At 41.1% G+C, this 7,640-nt stretch overlaps 1 long non-coding RNA gene across 2 annotated transcripts; it reads right to left on the bottom strand.

The window, feature by feature from the left end:
• Positions 1–826: 826 nt before the first annotated feature.
• Positions 827–7,161, bottom strand: LOC130404006 (uncharacterized). 2 transcript variants are annotated; one of them, XR_008904140.1, is made up of 5 exons: positions 6,529–7,161; positions 5,780–5,869; positions 5,499–5,606; positions 5,347–5,406; positions 827–844 (listed from the first exon to the last, which is right to left on the bottom strand). It is a non-coding gene; the product is annotated as an uncharacterized LOC130404006 (long non-coding RNA). The 2 variants fall into 2 exon arrangements; XR_008904139.1 differs by lacking the exon at positions 827–844 and having other exon boundaries at positions 3,080–5,406.
• Between the last annotated feature and the right edge of the window lie 479 nt (positions 7,162–7,640).

Below are 7,640 nucleotides of genomic sequence, written 5' to 3'. Positions count from 1 at the left end.
ACAGTCAAATTAAGCATTTACAAGCTGTGTTAAAGAAACACACCAGTGATAAAGAATCACAGCAGTGGTTAGGAAACACCATTTTAAGTTTGTTTTTTCAATTTGGTACGAAGAAAATCTGAATAAATGCTAGTTGAGATTTCAAAAGCTGCTAGTTGCAATGTATGTAACTTTAATAAAATAAAAACAATCTTTTGTATTACATTAGCCCTCCCAGGCCTATAAAGATATTGCCCATATGATATGATGCTTTAAGCAGCCAAACCATACTACAGCAATGCGCCAGCCAAAGAAAACGAATTGTCAAAAGGATCCTAAAAAACAGACCCTCTCAGGGTTAACATGTTAAGTAACCCTGTTTGGCCCTCTGTCTCTCCAGGTGTATTTAAGTGATGGTGCTCTTGTCTCCCCAGGTGTGGACGGGGTCTGCGTTACCTGAGTAGCAGGTGGTTCTGGGTGGGGGACGTGGATAAGGCGATCCACCATGAACTGCCCGCCTGTCCAGACCAGAAACAACTTCTGTGGGCGCCATGTCTGGGAGCTCCCTGGACGTGCAGACCAGAAATTGCACGAAGAAGAAGAACTTCTTCTGCCAGAGCGAGCGTGTGATTACAGCGGTTGAGGGTCTGGCTAAATTAGTAATAATAAGGAGAAGAATATGTTTATTTTATATAGCACCTTTCTCATACTCAAGGTCGCTTCAGTGTCATGGAGTAAACTGGTAAAATCCCAAAGTAATCCCTAGGATATTCAATATGTACACAGAATAGTGTCTGAAATAAATGCAGTAGAGACGTTCTCACCTCTTCACCTGCAACCTTTCTTTGTTGTTCTTGATGTTCATCTGTCATTTAAAAAAAACTATCGGTCACAGCTTATGAGTAAAGGTCATTTTACATGGGACGTGATTGTTTGCTGCATTGCTGCAGTTTTGGTTTTGTTTACTAACTTTAACCAAAAGAGTGAGAGCCTACTTTTAGTTATGACCAGGAAATCACTTAAAAATGACTCTTTCCAAAACATGGATGAACTCAAGAATCCACACCGTCTGTGCAGCGCAATATGTCCATTTCCAAGAGAGGGTTAAAGGCCTACGTGCAGGTTAACCGGAAGTTTTGATTAATGGGTGCATAAAGCAGTTAAAATATGTGTATCATTTATAAAATGTCTCAAATAGCGTTAAAGTCGAGTTTTCGTCGTTTTTGGAAGTAACGGGTGTTTTTCTAACGCCATTCGGCGATTGACGTCACGTTGGGGAGACGCGGTGGAAGTAAGCCTCACTAGAACTATGTCGTCTAAAAGGTAGAAAGAACCACAAATAACATGTATGATGGCCCACAGCAGTATAATTTCGAACCTGGGGCTATTCAATGAACAGCAGTGCATACAATAAGGACACTTTTATTTATTATTACTGTCAGTGAATAGCACCGAGTGAAAGTCAAAGATTTCTTTGTAGTGACAGCGATTATGTCGTAAGTACCGGTAAACTTAGTCAGAAGACCTAGAAATAGAAGGCATAATGCTAGCTATGGGCTAACTTAGACTATCGGACACGCAATCAGTGCACTTGCAAAGGAGTGCCTGCAAGTATAACCGATCGTGGTGTGACATTATTTAACCATCAATCTACCGCAAATACGACCAGACAGATGTACATTGAACACAGACAAAGCACATCGTCCAACCTGGCGGATGCTGACAAGACAGCCCAAAACAAGCCAAACATCACCACGGCGGTGTGCTCTCTCTCACTCTCCCACGCCCGTACACAATCATTCCATCTTATCCAACTCCAAGGCTACACACACATCTTATGCAAAACAATCTGTTTTATCATCAACATTCAGTCACTGCAAAGATTTAAAGACTAGCCTCTTAACATAAGTTAGAATGGACCCAACGTATGTGATTGATACAGTCTGGTTTAGCATTCGCTTGCTATCCGTTGTTAGTATGACTTCTCAACATTATGTGTAGGCGGACATGGCTAATTTCAGTCTTGTATAAAGTACTTGAAAGCGATACTTGAGTAAAAGTAGTATCTTACCAGAAAATGACTTTGGTAGGAGTTAAAAACCTGGTATCACGCGATTTTGTGCTCATGCGCACAAACATACGTTAATCTATTGAATCGTGTCCCAGAGCACGATAGTCCGACTTTTTTTCGTGCTACACAGAACGAAATGTAAACCAATGCATTCTGAATGGGAGTGTTCTCAGACAATTAATGTGCTCCACAAAACGAAACGAGAGAGAAAGAGAGACAAAGAGAATTAATTTGTAGTAACGAGTAACAAAGATGATTAGGAGAAATGTATCTGAGTAAAAGTACACATTTTATTTAGGATATGTAGTGGAGTAAAATTGAAAGTTGTCAGAAATATAAATAACGAAGTAAAGTACAGATATGTGAAAATTGTACTTAAGTAGGCCTACAGTAACGAAGTATTTGTACTTCGTTACACTGGTTAATTTGCATATGTGCACAGGATTGGCTGGCTCCGCAAGGCAAATAATATAACATATTTAATAATCTTTCTATCTGTCTATCTATCTATCAACGCATGTGTGTAGTTTTAATGTGATGTATTTTGTGTGTGTCCAGTCAGACTTGTTGTCTCCCTTGTTGTGTGGTCTTGTAGGCTATACTTTTTGAGCCGAATCACCTAAAGGAATTCCCGACGATTTGTGTAGTTTGATATTAATAAAGACTTAACTAGGCTATCTATCTATCTAGGCTATTAAACAACAATTATTCGCCGAAGGCGAAGTGAATAGTGGGGAATAGCCCCCGAGACCGAAGGTTTATTTGTTGTTATTAGCAGACATTTTGCATGAAAACAATATCGAGTTTGAGATGTCAATCATGGGATATTCCCCAATATCCCGAGATAGCGAACCAATCAAATTGCGCCATCTTACGAGGTTCACTGTAGCATATACTAGCTATATATAAAATCTATGTATTTATCTATGTATCTGTATATACTGCTGAACACCCTCTTACTATTAGTCTCTACTCTCAAGGGTCTCAATGCGGCTGAGGTGTGAATGCATTGCACAACGTGACGTCATGCAATGCATTCTGGGGGAAATGAGAATCAATAGCCAACCGCTAAAACAGAAGCTACCTTTTCGTATTATATTCCGTTTTGTGATACCCAACAACATTAAATACGATAAATAACAGTTAAAATCTTTATTACTAACAGCAAATTGCAAAAATTTGTTGGAAAATAAACCCTGCAACACAGCCTTTAAGCTTCTCTGACATTTATATTGCAACGCCTTTGTGTGTGTGCGTGTGTGTGTGTGTACATGTGTGTGGGCATGTGTGTGTAAGTGGGTGTGTGTTTGGGTGTGAAATGTTTTGAGCTCCTGCCAAGAAGGTTGATTTGGATGTCCACGTCCGAGAGGGATTAGCTTGTCGGATGGGTAGTATAACCTCTCGTCGTGTGGGCCCATTTTCACATCAAATGATCTCATTAAAACTTTCACAACCCTCCTCCACTACGGCTCAAGAAAAAACAAAATACACAAATAGGTTGTAGTCTATTTGTGTAGCCTAAACCCACACCCTTCTTAAAACTCTGAGGTTGCAACATGGCAGCCTCTTTGGCAGTTTTAGCCCCATGTAGATGCGGCTAAAACTAAGGCAACGAGATCCAGCAATTATTTTTTTCATGGGATTATACACTAAGAACTATGAATGTTATATTCCTGTTCTGTCAATTCCGTTCAACTCGACACCACTCAATTCTCACCCACTTGGCCTTGTGTAGTTAGTACACTTAAAGTTGTCAATTGGACATACTTTTCAGAATTAAGTACCGGTACTTAAAAAAAAATGATGCTTTAAATATAAAAAATAATTCACCTGGGACTATGACCAACCCATTGCGTTTGAGGACCAAGGATACTGTAATAGAAGATTGTCGGAAAAGATTTGATGTAAAAAATAAATTAACCATTCAAATCTTGGTGAGCCCGGTGAGAAGGATGTTGATCAGACGACCATCCACCTCGTATTTACATGCTTGCTCAGGTGGTGTCATTTCTTACGAGGTGTTTTTCACCTATCTGTGTTCTCATTGGTCCGCTGGACGGGAGTGGTGTCAGTTGGTGCACTAATGGGTGTGTGGAAAACATCTTAAATCTAATCTGCTGTGGGGAACACAAGCATTAGACCTCAGATGTACCAGAGAACAACCTTGGTGAGTACTGCTTTAGTACTTATGTAGTAATACTGCTTTAGTATGAATGAACTAACACTGCTTTCTCCATCCTGGGCACTAATGTACTAATAATGTTTCCTCACCATGGGTGAGTATTGCTTTAGTACTAATGTAGTTATACTGCTTCCTTCATCCTCGGGGAGAACTGCTTTAGTACTTATTAGTGCTGTCAGTTAAACGCGTTATTAACGGCGTTAACGCAAACCAATTTTAACTGCGTTACTTTTTTTAGCTTGCGAACGCTACTTCTTATTAAAAATAAAAATAAACTTTTTTTTTCTTTGGCTCAAAACAAAGAAGCAGTAGCCTGACTGCTATGTTCAAGGCAGTATGTTTGTCTGTTCATCGTTTAATTGCACTATAGGCATTTTTTTTGTATCGTCCTGTTTTGATCAGTATATGCCAATGTTGTTATCAATAAATAACATTTGCATAAGGCAAGCCGATGCACTTCTCCATGTTGATAAGTGCATTAAAATGAGAACAATTAATGGGACAAAGAAATCAAGGGATATTTAGCGTAGAGAAAAGATTTGCGATTATCGCGATTAATCGTGAGTTAACTATGACATTAATTTGATTAATCACATTAAATATTTTAATCGCTTGACAGCACTAGTACTTATGTATTAATACTTCATGCTTCGCCATGGATGAGTACTGAGTATACTACTAATGTAGCAATACTGCTTACTGCTTTAGTACTAATGTATTCATAGTCATACTGCCTCCTTCCAAGGAGTACTGCTTGTTGAGTACTAGGACTATACACAGCTGATCAAACTGAATAACTTATCACGAAAGACTTAGGGGTCAGTATAAGAGACGGGATGATGCAACATTTCTCCATGAGATGTCTAGCATTGTTAAAATAATCAGATATAAGTAAGTTTGTAAGTGCTCATGCATTGGTGAAATATTCAAACAGAGCTTTAAGAGTGGGCGTCTACAATAGCCTTATATGGGTGTAGTCTTGGGCCAGTCGTATCCGATAGCGATATCAATGTATCTGCACATGTCCAACATGTGTACGTACGTGTACACATTACTGCGTGTAAGTCAGGTGGTACACCTGTTCTTTCTGTCCGTTGCAGACATGGATTCATACCTGCGCCGTGTCTTCATCCTGGTCCTTCTCACTCCTTTGATGCACCTGGTGTCTTCTGACCTAAGAGGCAGACGGTACATATTCTTAGATTTCGATCGAACATGGGAAGAGGCCGATCGATTCTGCAGAACACACCTCAGCAGCCTGCTCACCGTCAGGGATGGACATGAGCCCAGTCATAGTGGCGAGGGCTGGGTTGGTCTCCGACGAACTGATGGCGTTTGGACGTGGGCCGGAGGGGAGCCACTTGGTGTCCTTCGCTGGGAAAGTGGTGAGCAAAACATGCAAAGAAACATTTTAACTGGAGTATAAAATCAAAGGGTAGTGATATGGAAGTATTGCATTTATTATCTTTTTATTCCCAATCCACGGTGTTAAGCACTTTGAGTCTGCCTTGTGTGTGAAAAGTTATACATGAATAAAGTTACCTTACCTTGCCTTAATTAAGCCTTGTTTTGGTGTACAGACGACGAACCAAAGGAGGATAAGCATTGTGCAAAGTGGAAACCAGCAGGCTTGAAATCTGAGGAATGTGACAAGAAAGAAAAATTCTTCTGTGCCGTCAACAATCTGGTTCTGATCAGTGAGGAGAAGACCTGGGAAGAGGCCCTGCAACACTGCAGGGATCTGCCATTGAGCTGGGGTAGGTGCTACGACCTGGCCACCTTGGAGACGCACGACGACCACGTCTTTGCGAAGGGAGAAGCAGAGAAGGCTGCAACCGACGAGGTAGGCAGTCAGTCTGTCTGAGCTGCTCTGTCTGTTGCTGACAGTGAGCAGGCTCCACGTTATGCACTTTAACACATAGCTTGAATCATATGCAGCCATCGCAACAAACAACGCCTTTAAAGTGAGTCATTTTGACTGTTTTTTTGTCTAAACAAAATCCCCTCAACCCCAAAAAACGGTTAGGCCTATACGCAATGCGCAATAGAATCCAGAAAATTGTAATTACATCTCTCCAATATCCTATTTTACTTGAGAGGTGTTACATTTGTTGCCAATTTAAGCATTTACAAGCTGTGTATTTAAGTGGTGGTGGTCTGGTCTCCCCAGGTGTGTTTAAGGGGTGGTGGCGCTCTTGTCTCTCCAGGTGAGTTTAAGTGGTGGTGGTCTGGTCTCTCCAGATGTGTTTAAGTGATGGTGCTCTTGTCTCCCCAGGTGTGGACGGGTCTGCGTTACCTGAGTAGCAGGTGGTTCTGGGTGGGGGACGGGGATAAGGCGATCCGCCATGAACTGCCCGCCTGTCCAGACCAGAACAACTTCTGTGGCGCCATGTCTGGGAGCTCCCTGGACGTGCAACCCAGAAATTGCACGGAGAAGAAGAACTTCTTCTGTCAGAGACGAGCGTGTGGTTAACTTACAGCGGTGGAGGATCTGGCTAAATTAGTAATAATAATGTTTATTATATAGAGCGCCTTTCTCATACTCAAGGCTGCTTTACAGTGTCTTGTAGTAAGCTGGTAGCCTGGCTCCGCCCGCCTAAGTACTTCCGCTCAATTTTCATTTCCCTTCAGTGCTACGGCTGGGTTTGCGGTATGTTCGCGGGTTTTTCCGTCCAAATTCTGTGCGTCCAAACAGCGACCAGAGGGAGTGGCTGAGAACAATGACGTTAAAGTCAGCACTCGTTGACGGAAATCTTCACGAACATAGATATAGAACACCAGGGACTCTACGAATAGTCAAATCTCCTAATCTTTATGCCTCCTTTACTTAACCTTTGTGGAAAACGTCATCGGGTCAAGGAGAGATGAAAAGGTGCTCCCTTTCGAACATAGGAAAAGACAGCACTGTTTAAAATGAATTTGACTCCACTTTTCCTAACCGACGTCATTGCGCGATGGCGAGTATTGCTGACCTCTAGCGTCTCTACGGTGGAACTACATTTTTCCGAAGTTGGTCTACAACAAGCACTCTTTTGATCCATGCGTTCTTGTCATATTGATTTCAATAAGGTTGTCGCCAATAGTGAGAATCACTTAGGTCGGACTTGGCCAACGAAAATAGTTTAGGCCAGTTGGAAAACCCCATTCACATGTGAAAAAAAAGAGGCTCAACTTATGTTGATGCTGTAATTAACTGCCCACAGTAGTCTTTCTTAAATATGAAGTAGGCTTTTTTTTTTTCTTACAGTTTATATTGTGTGCCACTGCTTAATTACCAGCAATAAATGATTTCATTTTGATTGATAATATATTTCTGGAATTGGTATCCTTTATTATCAATTGTATTTTGTTCTCTTCTATTCTTCTTTTCATAGATTCTCCTTTCTCGTGTTTTCAGATTTACATTTC

This window comes from Gadus chalcogrammus, chromosome 14 (assembly GCF_026213295.1).
Source record: "Gadus chalcogrammus isolate NIFS_2021 chromosome 14, NIFS_Gcha_1.0, whole genome shotgun sequence".
NCBI classification, from domain to species: Eukaryota; Metazoa; Chordata; class Actinopteri; order Gadiformes; family Gadidae; genus Gadus; species Gadus chalcogrammus.
The sequence above is the reverse complement of the archived record's forward strand: the minus strand, read 5'-3'. Positions and strand labels throughout refer to the sequence as shown.